Source organism: Rhea americana, unplaced genomic scaffold (assembly GCF_003343005.1).
Source record: "Rhea americana isolate MKP2758 unplaced genomic scaffold, rheAme1 scaffold_24, whole genome shotgun sequence".
Classification (NCBI taxonomy): domain Eukaryota; kingdom Metazoa; phylum Chordata; class Aves; order Rheiformes; family Rheidae; genus Rhea; species Rhea americana.
In genome coordinates, this window is record NW_028186357.1 from 6,888,872 (window position 1) to 6,906,077 (window position 17,206).

The 17,206-nt window shown below is 36.2% G+C and overlaps 1 long non-coding RNA gene across 1 annotated transcript in view; it reads right to left on the bottom strand.

Annotated features, from left to right (window-relative positions):
• Positions 1 to 17,206, bottom strand: part of LOC146595083 (uncharacterized) — a 213,087-nt gene that overhangs the window by 180,637 nt on the left and 15,244 nt on the right. The window contains exon 2 of the long non-coding RNA XR_014896026.1: positions 1,660 to 1,813. This is a non-coding gene — a long non-coding RNA (uncharacterized LOC146595083). The remainder of the gene's footprint in view (positions 1 to 1,659; positions 1,814 to 17,206) is intronic.

The window sequence follows — 17,206 nt, forward strand, 5'->3', positions numbered from 1 at the left end:
GACTTTCTTTCATTTAACTAACTAGATGATGAAAAAAAAAAAAAAAAAAAAAAAAAAAAAAAAAAAAAAAATAAAAAAGAAAATTAAGAAATTAAAAAAAAAAACCTTTTTTTTAAAAAAAAAAAAAAAAAAAAGAATGGTTTGAGAATACACACAAACAGGCATAAATTCACAAAATGGAATTCCTTTTCTATAAAGGGAATACCAAAACTTTATTTTTAGTTTTAGGAGGAACAGGCCTCTTCAAAGACCTAACTGCCATCTTGGGTCCAGGCTTCAAACGCTTCCCCGGGGAACTGGCACAGAGAGTCCCTGCAGTTTTGAAACATGCCCTATTTGCAAAGGTAGCACTTCAGCAGGAAAATCTCTTGTGTTYATAGGGTAAGTAGGTCACAGAGGCAAATATTTTCACCAGCTTTTCTTTGTGCACTTAAAATGGTCCTCCATTAACATTTAAGGAGGACTTCTCTTTGAAAATATTCATTTTATATGAAACGTGACCTCCATGATCAGAGACATCTCTTTTATACGCTTAAGATGCTGATATACGGTTACATTTTTGTTGAAGATACTCGGATAACATCTATGGAAAAGGCTGTTTTGTGAAGCCTGCTTTCACAAATCTCACTGCTTGTTGAAACGATTAATCAGTAGCATCTTTTCTCATAYATGAATGATAAAGGATACAAAGTCTAGAGCATTCAATTTGGAGTCARTTGCAGACTGCATATTTTAATTCCTTTTATTAATTGCTCTGTTATGAAATTCACCCTAAAGAAATACTTTACCAGTTGACTCCACCATTATTTGGTATCAAATCCACTCAGTATTCTATTTTTCTGTTTGTCTTTTGTCTGGACCAAGTTGTGTCTAATTTATTGCTGTATATCATTTGCAATAGGATCCTTCAAGTTTCCTCTCTTAACTCACRACACCTGGATTTTGTTATTTTTAAGACAGACAAGGACACTAGGGCATTCACTCCACACACTGTAAAAACAACACTTTAAAAGGGTGGCAGACATATGCATATAAACAGAAATCAAAAGCCGCCTCCGCTCCCAAAAACTTAAGAGCTTAAAAGAGCCAGAGTATGATTCTGATTTAACAGGGAAGGGTTTTTTTGTTTGTTTTTTTTTGTTAAGCTGCTTGGTGGCATGTCACAATTTAACATGGCTAACGAGTGCATATAGAACAAATTCCCTCCAGCCTCATTGCGGAGGTCAGCGAGGGCCGAGGAGCCTCCCGGCAAGCGCTGGGAGCTCGCTGCTCCCAAGTGCCGCGTGCACCCGCACCTGGAGATTCCGGCGTTCAGCCAGACTGCTCCACGCACAGAAACGCAGCTATGATTTTCAGGTGGAAGTTTAAAAGACTTCAGGTATTTCAGACAAGGACTGGCATTGATAGTATCACTCATTTTACGTTTTTGACTTGGTTATGATAATGCCACATAATTAGTCCAAAGGATTTACTGCAACCAGCACACATAAAGCACAGTTCCCAGCTCAGAGAATGCTCATAGTTAAGATGTACAAACCACATTTTATTCCTTGTCCGCTTTTAGGCCACAGCTCTTTTCTGCATTTTAAGCCATTCTGTAATTCATACTAAGCTCCTTTTAATCTGCTGGTTTATTGAAATTACAAAAGGGGAAGTTACCTGGATGCTAATGCTCTTCGCAGTACGCCGCGGTTGGCCATTTTGTGATGCAACACAACTCCTTTTGAATTTTCAACGTAAATAACGCTGGAGGACATAACAGGAACATTATGAACRTGCGTGTTTTCTGTCTGACAACAACAGCCGGAGAAGCCTGCCATGGACAGAGGGAACACATTTTGAGWAACTGAAGACCTCTAATTACACTGTTACAAACTTTGAAAAATTTTTATAAATGTTCTGTGGCAATAAATCATATTTTCTTTGTTCACATACAGAAGAAACTCTTACTGAACCTAGACAGATAGTCTGAAATACACAAAATGCTAGTCACAGAAATGCTGTTTTCAGCTCTCTAGTTACAGCTGGTGTCATACTGTTCTCCGGTTGCACTGTGAACACCTTCCTCGGCTTTTTGCACTCCTTCACCCAAGTGTCACACTGCCTCTTTGGCTGCGTAATAACAGCAAMAGAAAAGCAGGATTTCAAGATCATCTGTCTTCTTTTTAATACTTCATAAATAACTATGCTAGGACTAAATTAAACCTCTATTGCCAGAGTGTGGTTTTCATTGGGAAAAGCCTCGCAGAAGGAATAAGAACATAAATGACTCTAACGTCAGAGCATGGAGGATGCGGCACCACCGGSCCCACTACTTGAATTTTTCCTCTGCCTAACCATGGTTTTACCCATCCCTTACAATGTGCTGAGCTCCTACTAATACAGTGTACCATCATATTCTGAGAATCTTTATCTCATTTCRTGAGCACTACGGCATCAACAGTATCACTTGTGTTAATCTTCTCTTCAGTAGACAGCCACGACGTAAAACATATGGCCATTGTTTTCACACCGGCTGTAATCAAAGGAGATAGAATGTGAAACGCTCATTTATGTAATTTAAGAACTTGCAACTGTGTTTAACTTCAGACTTGATTAGTAGGCCCATTGACTTCAAGAAGCGACTGAAAATCAAACGGGTTGTTTTAGGGATCAAATTTTAGGTGCCAGTTTTCAAAATCCTATTCTTCAGGGAGCAATGCATATTTATTAAAATGACAATCTGGACAATAGCCAGAGCTTCAGCTATTCTAAGTTCCATGAAAATGTTTGGTTATACAAATTTCCAGGAGCTTCAGTGCAGGGATGCAAATTTATATTAGCAGCCAAGAAATGTTAGAGAAGACTTAAGAATTGTACTCTTTTATGTTATTCAGGATGCTTCCTTTCTAATTCTTCAGAAAGGAGTGAGACTACCTGATCCTTAATATGGACTGAACTGGTGAAGGGAAGATTTTGAGAAGCAGAGAGAGATATTTTTCATCTGCAGACCAACTAAATGCATAATAACTTTTTTTTTTAAGTTTTTTTTTAAGTTAAGGGAAGTGAGAATCGTATTTCAGCAACAATTATTAGCTGAAATCCATAGCAGCAGTACCCCTAAGTTCTACCATGGACAAGTCAGGCATGTAACAATACTGGCCACACTATCCAGCAGTCTGCCAGCCGTATTTAGCATAAAGTATCTACCTTCCTGAAGAGATATCCTTTGCAGATGTTAGGCTCCACAGTCTAATTACACTATTAAAGACATTTTACAAGCTCARGCAATTTCCTAAATACGTCCTGATTTCTGCATAAGAACTATAATTGTGTATTGTGTAAAACTATGTTTAGGCCCTTTAAAACACAGGCTACACACTAACAAAGGATCTATGAGTCTGGCATTTTAAAGATGTAAGACATGCTATAAAAAGCCTAAGTGCAAAGAAGAAATTTAAAAAGCAGAAATACTACTATTTGTTTCATTTTTCCTTTAAAGAAAACAAAGGTTTTAGCCAGTATTCTGTAAAATATGCTGGGATAACACAAGTAAAATTTATGATCCATAGAAAAGGCCAAAATCTTTATAAAAATCAGACATGATTTGGAGAATTCAAATTAGACTCATTTTAAAAAGCCTGATTTTCACAAAATATTCATCATCTGTGCACTGAAAATCAAGCTGCTGAAAGAGTTTTTAAAAGGCTTTTCTAAAAACGAAGGGCATTCAAACTCACAGGCAACTTTGAAGAATCTGCATATTGTGAAAATACAGTACTAATCCTGTTAGATGTTTTTCATTATTTTGCCACTAGTGGAACCAGGAACAGTAAGTATTAGATGCATTCTGCAAGTAAAAATCTAAAACAGGAAATTCATTTTTAGAACTAGGAGTAGTGAACAATTTATTCAGTGAATTTTCCCCTTTTCCCTCAAACTAGCTATTCACAAAGAGACTTTAATATCAAGATAGCTTTTATTATTCATATTGTCCAATAAATCATTTATAAAAAACTCAATTCAGCAAAGGTTTTTTTAATGGAATAGTTGCAATGTAAATTTGCATTTCATTGCAAAAGTCACATGGGCTTCTGAATTGGATGTTTGAAAGTTTTAGAAAAGGGAGGGAAGGAAATGAAAGTGCTGTGAAAGTCTCACATGAACCACAAATTTTCTCAAAAATTTGCAAGATATTCGCTCACCTGATATCAAATATTTGCCAAAGGGCATATGACAACAAATCCTTCCATATAAATTTGCAATTGCCATCTTTAAGACCAGGGAGCTGATGGCATAAGCCCTTTGTATTCAGTATTCACTAAGGCAAAGTTAGGTCTCAAAACTAGCATTCAAACTCAGAAAACAAAGTGGGAGGAGAAGGTTAAATACACAGTCAAAATGAAGAACTTTATTTCAGGTCATCTAATTATACCTGTTTCTTATCACTGACATTTTTATAGTGTTTTCAAGAATGAACAGGTCCAAAAACATTCATTTTTAAGACATTTTCTTAATAGTTGCCCCAATACTTTTAGTGGATTTTTATATTTTAATTTATAACAGTTTTGATTCATTTTATCTTTAAAATAAGAAYGGAAAAACTAAGAAAAATAGGTCCTAACTATAATTTGAGTTCAGTCGTGAACTTGTTTTGAAAGAGAACCTTCCTGTTTCACTTGTTTATGTAATTGTTACAAACAGGTTTTATTTTAGTATATTGATATTACCACTATAATATCAATATTGCCAGCTTGTTTTCCCTCATGATGTGATAACAATTATTTTATTAGGCTAAAAGAGAAGGCTGATGAAACCATACAATCCTAAACTCCTATGTGAGGAGATCAGGAAGTAAAACAAAAAGTTGAAGTAATAGAAACTATGGCAAATTTATAAATAAAGAGAAATATTAAGAATTGTTTGACTTGACRTAATGAATTCCACAAGATAGATAACTGTCAAAGGAAAAGAGAGAACTCAGTTGGTACATTTGACATCATTTTAAATTGAATTTTCAAAACCAGAAGTTTTATATTACCTGAATAAAACAAAACTGAAATTAAATAACAGCTTTATGACAACAACCAGAATTTGACTCCTACTGAAACCCGGAATTCTCCATGCAGAACCAACTTACATCAACTCTGTTTTCCCCACAAACAGACCCACTGCCACTGACTTAAATGAAATTATTGACATAGTAAGACAAAGACAGAAACAGCTCTATGCAGATCTCTAGTTATTCAGCTGAGCTGCAGAGAAAGCACAACAGACCTCTGAATTAAAACAGAATTAGGCAGATGAAATGCTTCCTTGCATTTCACCAAGACCAAGAGGCTGAAATAAATCAGACAAAGACATCAAGAGGCTGAAATAATTCCTTAGGATAAGGTTCGCTCCAGTGGCTGATATGCACAGTACACAGAACCCTGTTCCAACTCAGGATTATCATCTTTGAAAGTAAGAGTTTTATGACCTGCGTAAGGCTGTACGATTTTAAGGTCTACAGATATTTTGACCTTAAAATCCAGAGTAAAATCTGGGTTCTTCTGAAATTCTCTATTGCCTTCACTAGAGAGAGGATTTCACATTCAAAGTTCTTGTTTCCCAGTTTCTGCTATAAGAAGGATTATTGCTGAAGGGGTTGAAGAACGGAGTCTGTAGGTTTTTGCCTATGTAGGATGGAAAAACAAATAATCAAACCAGAGTGGTAAAGTGACCCAGTGCTTTACTGTTGGCATAAGGAAAAAAAACCTACATCATTTCTTCAAGGATCAGATTGAGACACGGTATGGTTCACCTTAAATAAAAGAAAACAAAACCCTCAGGCCTATGTTTAGATAGGTTTGGTATTCAACCTTTCTGCAAATTCAAGTGACTTAAAGAAATAATGAGTTTCCCTGGAATTATGCTGATTCTGTGCGACTGTGTGACTTGATGACTCATATGATATGACATATATACCTCATGATCTGGATCTAACAAAGAATGCTACAAAGAATATTTATGCATCTTTATCCTAGAGTAGAAAGATAAAACATACTCCATTATTTTTACTAAACAAATTAATAGTAGCTGATGCACTGGTACAATATAAAACTGAGCCATGGCAGAGGTGGTACACAGTGCAGACACTCTTCTGCAGACATAAAAAAAACCTCCTGTTTGTTTTGCAGTTTTCATTTCCCAGAACCAAATATTTCAGAGATGTTTGTGTTGGTTTCTAAATAGCTTATAAAGTCCAGGCCTTGAAGGTTTTCAAATGAAAGAACAGAGTTTCTCAGTGATTTTATTGTTTGGTTTAGTTTTCTTCTGAATACTTACTATTTTTTTGTCTTAAAACAACATTTTGCCAGAAAGATTACAACGCTTTTTATTATAGTGTGTGATACCAGATACTTTCAGTATTAGAATAAGAACAGAGAGAACCTAACAAAACACCCAGCGCACTCAGGGGTCAGCCAGAGCTATCAAAATAACTGCAGTCACTGGGTGACAGTTTGCCTTTGGTCAGGTACATAAAAGAAGAAATATAGGTTTTTCRTATTCAGAAATATTATTTAAACAAAAGCAGTCAAGCAGCCAGCTCAAGCCACGACAGACCTTTTTTTCTTAGGGAMTCCTCGTGGCTCAGGCATCATGCCAGACTCGGAGAGAACTGCCCCGGAAATGGGTACATTTGGGTAGTGCTCAACAATCTTTTGTCTTGGTCATTTCTGATTATCATGACTACGATTCAGCAGAGAAAGTTGAAAGCAGATTAAATAGAGAAGAAAAACGAGAAACCAAAATGACTTGGTAACTGTTGCGCAGACTTGTACACACTTTCCCCAACAGAATGCAGAAAAATCTATTATAAACTATTAGGCACTTCCTACTCACGGAAATAGCAGGAAAACATTAATTTGTCAAAACAAAAACTTTCCATAGAAACATACCAGTTGCAATAAAAATTTCATAGGAAAAGAATTTCCAGTTTGTAACTGAATGCCAAAATAAGAGTCAGTTTGCTCTCTCTCCAGCAGTTAAAATTTTTTTTTTTTTTGAGTAATTCATTGAATCTTCCACTGTTGTAACTATTAACTTGTTTTTTCTTCTGAAACTGCATATGGAGGCATTCATTTATCTAGAATTATTTTCTATCGTGTTACCTAAACCCCAAAATATCCTTTTATATTTTAAAACTACATTTYTTTAAAAAGTTTGGTACCTTCTCCTTGTGGGTCTCCGGTGTAGAAGCAAGACAGCTCTCAGTTCAGAGAGAATGCCTCCAGCTGAAACAAACATAACGTACTAAAAGGGGAGATGCCTTGACTATTCTCTAYGATGCCATACCAAGTAAATCTCTTGACTCCATTTTTTGTAAACATATTTTGTACAGTTAGAAGTACCTTTCTGACAATGTCATGCTCCTTTATCAATATTCAGAAAAGGGAAAACAAAGCCTTTTCACTTGTTGACCACAAACTCCCCAACATCAGTTTGCTGATCAGATCTACAAAGCCAACAGCAATAGCTACATACAAGGGTATAAATGCTTTTAGCACACAAATTCTCAGTAAAAACATTTTTAATAGCTCAACCTCCTTTAAGTTACTCCTAGTGTAGAAGCTGAATTGAGAAGTTCACAGGACCACACCAAAAGTTCCTCTAGCCCAACAAGAACAGACACCTACAGCAGTGTATATGAGCAGGGAAAAAAACACYGTGATACTCTTCTGACTACCATTCTAGTATCCCACAATTTATGTTTCAGAGACAGAAAAGAGGTTTTCTTTGTGTTTAGTAACCCACAGTGGATCTGTCTATCATGAACCTGTCTTGAACTGAGGTAAGCTTTTAGCATCCAGAACATCCTGTGGCAAGAAGCTCTGCACACCTGAACTACGCATCCTGTGAACAAGTTTTTCTAACTTCTTCAGTCTTCTACTTCCTGTTCATAATAAAATCTCTAAACAATCAATCTCTGCATCACATGGGTCACAATCTTATTTGCTTCCCAAGCTCCCAGGCATCTCTTCTATAAGCTGGAGAACCCTCACRGATTTAATTGCTCACAGCCCTGAAGCTGGCTAATGCTTTTGATCATCCTTGTTGCCTTTTCCTGACCCTTTTCCACTTCTGTGATATCCTTTTTGATGTGGCAGAACCACACACAGTATTTAAGATGTAGATGTATCACAGATTTGTGCAGTGGTATCATGAGTCTCTGCTGTTTTGTTCTCTATTCCCTCCTTAATACTTTCTAATATCTGATCTGCTATAATGAACAAAATGCTTACATTACCCTGAATTGAGCTAACACTTCCCTAGAACTTAAATTTTCGAGCTTCAGTTTTCTTAGAGCTATCTTGCTCCTGAGTGGTATTAGTCAATATTATCAACTGATAACTTCATATATAAAGTAACATTTGGTTTTATTGTCTTTGTTTTAATGTTATTATTTTATTTTTATTCTTGTTAATCAATTATCTACATTTATCTATTTTGCATGTTATTTGAAAGCTAAGTCATTCAAGAATTCMTAAGATCTTCCTGCAACTCTTCAATGTCAAGCCTTGGAAAGTAGTATAGAAAAAGGGCTTTTAACGAAGACAGTTAAAATGGTAGTAGTTACAGCTAATTTAAACACTGAAATGGTAGAGAAAAGAATAAAGATATTCTAAGGATGTTTACCAGGCAAAAAGTTTAAAGTACATGAAAATATAGAAAGCAATATTTCATTCTGCTTCTATTTTTTAAACATTTTTTTTACATTCATTAAAAATGAATTCATTAAAAAAAATTAATTTTTCACAGTGAACTAACGCACTGTTACTAAACCACTTGATTCTATGTTTCCATGAGCACCCATTTTCAGTTTCTATCTTTGTTATGACTATTGCTAGAGGTCCTATACCTTTTTTAAAGAAATTTTATTATGAGAAACAAAAAAAAAAGAAAAAGAAAAAAAAATCCGTAAGAGTCAGCAGAAAATCTGGCAAAAGAAGTAAACATCATTCATACGGAAGATTACTGCAAATTTTCTTCTACAATCATTGTAAATTTAAAATGAATAAGCAGGGAATACAGTGAATACGCAATTGACTACAATTATTGTCAYAGCAGCAGTATTTCAGAAACAGGAATCTAAGCATGTTTCGAAGCCCCCCCCCTCCCCCCAATCTGTCTTCCCCAGAGAACTTGGCTTTTAACCTTAGTATTCCACCAACGCCAAAACAGCTTTCTTTGGTTCATATAGGAGACATTTCAACAGCTAATGAGAGTCCACTTGAAGCCCAGTCTAGCAGAAACATCTGGCACAACAAACATTTAATTTGAGCTTTCATAGGAGGTACGTTATCAAATACCATGTCACAATGAAATTAAAATATACACCTGGTTACTGATGTAACTTGAGGGGACACAGCTTTGCTTTCGGTAAACAGAAATTAGAAGTGCTTCCAGCTAGAACTGAGCTAATTGCCTCACATAGCATACCTTCTCGCTGCTGTTTTCAGAGAGGTGACAAATGGTCAGGTTCATCTTCAAGAAAAATCAAGTAATCAAGGGGGGTGAGCACCTATGTAAATCTAAAAAAAATATAAAATAGCAGAAAAGTGGATGCTGCCATATAATAAATTTTATACTTGTTAAGAAAAAAAAATGTACCTTCTGGACAAATTTGCTTCCTTACAGAGTGACAAAGAAAAAAATCATGGTAATTGTGTTACCTTATATTGGTATCAAATTCAAGTTCATTTTCACTGAGCTTATTTTGTGGGGTTTTATGCCTTTAGGAAGCATGTTTTCTCCACAATCTACCTTCAGAAAAAATAATCTTGCCACTGGCAAATATATCACTGCAAGTATTCGAAGCAACTCACCTTAACATCTTTGTGAACATCTACTGATGAGTAAACTGATTAAAGTCTTTACATCATCCAAACTGCTTTTAATAGGTTTCTGCCTAGTATCAAAAGGTTGCCTGAATATTAGTCATGCATAAAGTTTTGGGGTTTTAATTAGGCTGATCATTAGCTATTCTACATAATCTGTAGACACCGATTTCCTTCTCAGACACAGCTGCTTCAGCAGGTACCAAATGTGTGTTCAGAATGTTAAGGCATCTAGACAAGAGCTACAATTAACGTGGCACATTTGTACTGCAACACTTCACTGGTACCTACTCTGCGATCTATCATCTAGATCAACTCACAGTAACACAGGCAAATTATAACTGTATGAATTCTTTTTGTGTAGCATTTGGTGAACAATCTTWGTTCTTTATTGTTTCATCATATGCACTACTGATAAATCTGTCTAATAAYTACATAATTCCATATTTTTCTTGGTTGCTTACACTCAGTGATGTAGCTAATGCATAATAAAGTGTTCTCCACTGGTGGCTTCAACAGTAGGCTAACAGACAACTAGGCAGATCTCCTCCCCYAGCTGGAAACTGTGTCCTACCAGAATTTGAGGACTTTAACCATTTGCCTGGGATTCTCAAAAGAAAAATCTTTCACAGGAACTCTCCAGAGAAAGCATAGTTATGAGTGACATATGCAGAAAGYGTATTTTTACAGAGGAGGTGTAACTCCAAAATACATCAGTCTCACGTGGTATACACAGGCTTTCTGGCAATCCTAGACAGACTATGGGAGCCCCACCCAATGCATAGTAAGTTATGTGAAATCTGTATTTCAGGTCATGTAGCATGTCTTACATGCGTGATTGCTGTCACATCAGCATGTCAATCCCTTCAAACATGCCAACATTTTTAACCTTAATTGAGAGCTGATGAAAGTCTCTGACTTGACAGTGTAGAAGATAATGCCTCTATTTATCAGTGTGCAGGGACACTGGGAGTGCAGCATCCCCAGGCAGCCCTGTGGGGTTCAGTCCTCCTATGGAAAGAAAATTTTTGATAGTCCATATCCATACAATCAATGGACCACTCTGCTACCAACTTAACTAGCAATAGTTAAGCTGTTAGTTTTCCAGTAACATTTAGAAGGAAGAAAAACTCCGTGTTATTACCAAATGAGCAAGAGACGGTAACTTACGAGTTTCCTGCGAAAACAAGAGACTAAAGATAATTAGTCACACTGGGCAATTGTCTGGTTATTTTCTAAAGGAATATTTTACACCTATGCCAAAATAAAACAGTTTCAAACATAATCTAAACAGCTGCTCCTTCACTATTTATATGAAGAAGCAACTCCCCAACCAATTCTTTGCCCTTTTTTGGAGATGAATTTGCAGTAAACTTACAACAGCTGAATATACCGTACCTATATTACATATGTATACTTGCTGGAACTGTAATACAAAAGGCAGAATYATTCTTAGCAGTATCTTTGACCAAAAAAGAGGTAGAAACCTATTCTTTTCCAGACCTCCAATTTTCTCACAAAGATCTTCACTCCTCTTAGCTCCCCTTCATAACTCTGAGTTTAAGACCACATGGATTTTTAGRGTGGGTTACCAGCACGTCTCACAATATCAAGCTTTACTCTCCAAGACTGCTCAAGTCAGTCGTCCTATTTTGACTCACTTCCTCCAAACCCTCTCCTYCATTCCCACTCTAAACCTTGAGGACCTTATCCTGACAATTAATTCCAGTTCTCCCRTCACAACCTTCTAAGTTATTCTCAAGAGTTCAAGCTTTACTGAGAACAAATACCAATCTTCTAAGAACTAACAGGAGGGAGACAGAGTAATTAGAAAAACAGTGCTAACACTGACTATTGCAATTCCTATGAATTCAGATCCTTAGCTCTCTGGATCCACAATGAGAGCCAATTATATGTTTGCATATCTGATTCTGTCATGAAACTATGATTTTCAACATACATTACAGAAGAGATTCATTAGCACAAATGGCTTAGCTCAGCTGCTTAGAGCGTGGTGCTGCTAATGCCAACGTCGCGGGTTCAATCCCTGTATGGGCTACGCTGAGGGTTGAACTAGATGATCTCCTGAGGTCCTTTCCAACCTTATGATTCTATGATTCATAACCAGAACTATTTGGTTTTGTTCTGCTTTACTGCTAACAAGCTGAGAGTATTTTAAAATGTCAAAGAAGAAACAAGAGAAGAAGCTTGTGTGTTCCATAGCGGGTTCATAGATTCAACATCTCTTTCTCCCTCAAGTGCAATTGGAAAGTGATTAAGTTCTTGCTGCAACCATAAAGTCTCTCTTAAAACTTTAAATAAAATGGTTCACTTCAATAGTCTGTTAGAAACTAGCAGTTTTGTTCTGTAGGARACCATAAATATGACAGCTTTCTCTAAATTTCAAGTTTATCAAAATAAGGTGGTGAGAATTATTTTTTGTGATCTCTAATAAGACACCTCTTGCTAAATGTACAAGCTGTATTTACAGAAAATCACTTAATTCTCTCTCTCTCTCAGAAACAGATTAATTTAAGGACTGAAATACCATTCATTGTCCTTATAAATAGCATGATAGAGTTTTAAGAAGCAGAATGTGTGTTTAACACTAAATAATTCTCAGAAATTATCAAAAATGTATTTTTAACAAGCTGTAATCAAGACATCCTCTTATATGATGGAATACATTTAAAATTACAATCAGATTTAGTCTGAAAATTACAATCAGATTTAGATCCACTTTGGCTCAAGATACCAATACACTTAGTTCACAAGAAGGAATGATGAAACATGCAGTCAAGTTCTTCAGTTGGACAACCTCCAAAAATAAATCAGGTTGAGGCTTTTACAGTTGGCTACAAAGTTGTTTTCTTGACTGCTGGAATATGTGATTTTACAGTCAAGTGAGACAGTTAAGATCAGACCTATATGCAAACATTTTTCAATGTATCAGGAAACTTGATTCTGCTTATACCACCCCAAAAGATTTTCTTAGCAATCATTTTGCTATTTGCAGTGTGGACAAAATGGGTAAATAGAAACTGCCAAGTGGAATGTAGACTGTCCACWCACCATCCATGCTTGAAGCTTTCGGTCAAGGCTTGTGACTTGACTTTAGCAGAAAAACAGTTATTAGACACAACATTAATCAGTGGGTTAAATTCCTGTATCCTCCTGTATCTTGTGATACACAGGAAACCATAACAGATGTTCTAGTTTACTTTCAGACTTAAATTCTATAAATAGTATCTTAAGAGATGTCTGATAGAGGACCTTGGTCTTCACTACCTGCAGTATTTGGCTATTGCGCTCATGTCATCTTGTAATCTTATAAAACATCCTGCAAATAGGCCTATCATACGCCAGTAAAAGTTTACTGGTCATTGTTGCACTGATCTGCACCATTATATCTATCCTGATAACAAAACATCTGGTCACAAGCTCACTGAAATTCTCTTATTTGCATTAACAAAACTAAAGGAAAAATTACAGGAAACCCGTTTTTCCCTTTCATGAATATTATAATTGCTGTGCACATACACACAGACACACACACACACAGACTCTGTTCAGTTGTATAACTGCTAAAGTATTTCCAGTATTACAGTTTCCACATTACACAAAAGGAATATTAGCAAAGAATGAGTTTGTCTAGTCCTACTCCTTCAARTGTACATGTTACCCATAAGAAGAATTTGTCTCCAAAAAGTCCAAAATTTATTTAGAGATTTCCACAAGGTCTGAGCACTTTCTTTTTCTTTTTTTTTTCCTCCCTCCATTTTCTACCCTATCATTTTTGTAAAGTTTGGCAACAAGGTAAACAACCAAAATACAGTGCATTTTTGGTTGAAAAATAAGAATATAAGCATAACCAACAATGAGCCTTATTTGGAAAGTTCAGCCTACAAGAGAAAAATGCAAAACAATCCAGCAATACCTTTATTCRTGTGGTTTTCTCTAGGTCATCCTGGTCTGTGGTTTGAGTTGCTGAGACCTATTTCAAAAACAAATAAAATCTTCAGCTGCATATCTTATCCCCTTTTCCTTCCCCTTCATTTTAGTGCAGTTTCATGCCTTCACTATTTCCTAYGACTTCCACAGTGTGCTGTTGCATCCTCTGTTCTTCTGTTGTGCTGATATCCACAGTACTATTTCTTACTCTCGCACCATGACTCCAACTTCTCCTCATATTCACTCCTTAAAGGAAACTGAAGCTTTAAACTCAAGTCTTATATAAAACACTTCAAAGAAGCAATTTTGCACAACTGACAGGGTCCACTGACTTTAAACATGTATTTTCTTCTTAACTGCCATTTGTGACTTCCAAATGTTCTCCATTTTAATTTTGTCTCCTGATGTCCCCTTTTTTGGACACTTCCGGAGAGCATCACATGCTAAGTATTAGTAGTAAAAGGAGACCTGCATCCAATCTTAGAGACGAATCTGAGATGTTGCAGTATTTCTTTCTACTTCATATATAAAGGAATCTTTCTACCCAAAATACTACAAAATGGTAATTTTACATAAACATTAACTTTACTACAAAAGGCATGTTCCCATAAGCTAGTCATCTGAAACAAAACCCCTTAGARGTGTTTTCATTCAAACCATACATACATATAAGCTAAATACAAGTTTAAAAAACAAAACAAAGTCTAATCTCTAACTTTAGAAAATACAAATGGTAGCACTGGATGTTAACAGATTCTGTTAAAGGGAAACTGAGGTACCTCTGGTAGGCAGGTGCAGAGATCTGTGATTCTCCTGATAGTTCTAGACTTCCCTATGTTCTTGCCTGACCTGAATCATTGCAAGACCAGAAAAAATATCCAATTTTTGTGTTGTTTCAGTACAGAACTATGCCCTGCTGTAACATCACTACTCATTCCACATAAATCAACCAAAGGCTTTGCTTAACAGAAACTCAGATCACCTGGCCTTCCACAATAATTTTTATTAGTACCACCTGTACCTGTAGGCAAGTGACAGAATATGACTGTACTCAGATGCCCTATTTATTGCTTATTTTAGTTTGCCTAAAGAACATGAGCTTGCTGCTCTTCTTCTCTTTAGTGTGTAAAGGGATGAACTTTCTCTATTTGACACATGCATGTTCTGCCAAAATGAAAAATCTGCAGTGGCAGGCCAGATACCTTTGCCAAGGGTAACTAGAAGAGTTGGTTACGCTCCTGCCACATCTAAGAATTGCTGGGAAAGACATTACTTCCACCTTTTTCACACCTGTTAGTTAAATCTCTGTAGCTTCCCCTACTACCCTCTCTCACCTCTGAAATATTTGCTGCTGCAAGTTAAATGGTCATTCTTTGGGTTTTTCCTGATGTTTTTGATTGCTTCAGCAGTGAACAGTCAGCACAGCAAGTCTTTAGAAAGTTGCAGTTCTGTCTCAAACGTAACAGAGGCTGACATTCATCTCGGCTCTACTTTTTGGTGCACAGGTTATATTTCTGCTTTAAAGCTATATGAATTTGAAAGAAAAAAATACAGCTCTTCCATCATATCTAAAGTTGGCAGGATTTTCTGCAAGAGCCGAGTTTACTGTTACTGATAACCAGGGTAGTTACTTGGAGTCAAATTGTGTATTATTTACCTGCTTTGGACAGTACTCTTTATAGACTGAGCAGTTCTATTCCTTCTAATATGAGCAATGCTTTTTTTTATTATTATTTRAAGTATTGTATTTGTATTTCATGAGCCATTATTGGTAGTTATGGAAGTGTCTGGGGACTCCAAGACACTTTACAGCCTCATTACTGTTCATACCAAACAGCTGCATAGGCAAAACTAGTTCTAGATTTAAACAGCTTAAGTATTCTCCTTAGCCAAACAGTGATCAAAAGGTTGGATGGGATTTTACTCAAAATACTTGTCTCACTATACAGCAGATATAAACACATGCTGTTTGTCTGCAACTAATTTATACTTTCACTTCTGTAATGTTCTTAGTTCCCACTGGGTAAGGAGCAGCAGAGGGAAAGTTAAATCATAATCACGTGAGTAAATTATCAGTGACACCTAAAAGCAGTAACAAACTGCCTTATCATTTCAATTAAACTGAGAGCTCTTCTGGTTTATGTCTGCATTAGTCAAACACTACCACTCAGTAAATTATTATAGAGGCAARCACCATAAATCTTCACTGACTAACAATGACGAGGAATTTCCTGCAACTTCCTCTAGTTGATCCTTACCCTGGACTTTTTATACCTTCTTGACAGGCAACAGCATTGCAATGTCTCAGACACGCATTCTGCAGTTGCATATTTCCTATTCCTTGGAAATCAATCATCCTTTCAGTATCTCTGTTAATGTTTACACACAGATAGGACACAATCTATGCACAAACGATTAACAGTAATTCTGTCCAAGAAATGCCTAATACCTGTACAGTGCAGATCAATACAGGTTTAAAAAGCTTAYACTCAGAAACTGAAACGCTGTGTCCCAGTGTGTTGCAGTAAGACAGCCAAAACACAGTAAAATACTGTTAATCCTAGTTCAGCTGCCTGCGATTTGAAAAACGTCATGTATCATCAAGAACAACTAACCATATTTAGCATAGCTTAACACTAGATCACATCACATCCTRGCAATATTTGGTATGCTCACTGATAGGAATTTGTTCAGATTTCTCAGAATAGTTTTGGATAGCAGGAAATTACAGATCATACTAGGAAGATATAAACTGATTTACTGCATATTTTTGTATCAGAAGATTTATCACAATATATATTGCTAAAGAATGTTGTACATAGCAACATAGCAACTGATAGTAAACTATTTTAAAATATACATACTACTCAGAGGCTTTGGTTTGTTTACCAACTAGGCATTTTCAAAGGCCCTTTTCTAGGGACAAGTAACTCCCAACACTCCTACTATCGCCTGATACATAATGTATAAGGTTATAGAAAATGTGTATTCATGAGACTTGTTTGGCTTTTGTCAAAAAAGAACTGTGAAAAATTATGATGGAACAATTTTCATCTCTGACACATTGTTTTTATAGTTCATTCATGACTGGGAATTGAGGGGTTTAGAATTTCGCCTGCTGCAGATGTCGCGGCGAGGAGCAGAGCTGCAGAGCTTCTTACTTGCTGCTTTGCTGCTGACAGTGACAGGAGACCTAAAGGAAATACTTCTCTTGACATTAAACATGATGAGTAAATCCCTAGGCTAGTCTCCCACCTTACCGCATTAGAAAAGCCATGACACAAGGCATTTAGGAGCATACAAAAACAAATATGTTTTATAACTAGAACTGGCCTACAGCAAGAGAATTTGAGTTTCAGTATAGGACCCTGAAATTGTTTATAATTAAAATGAAC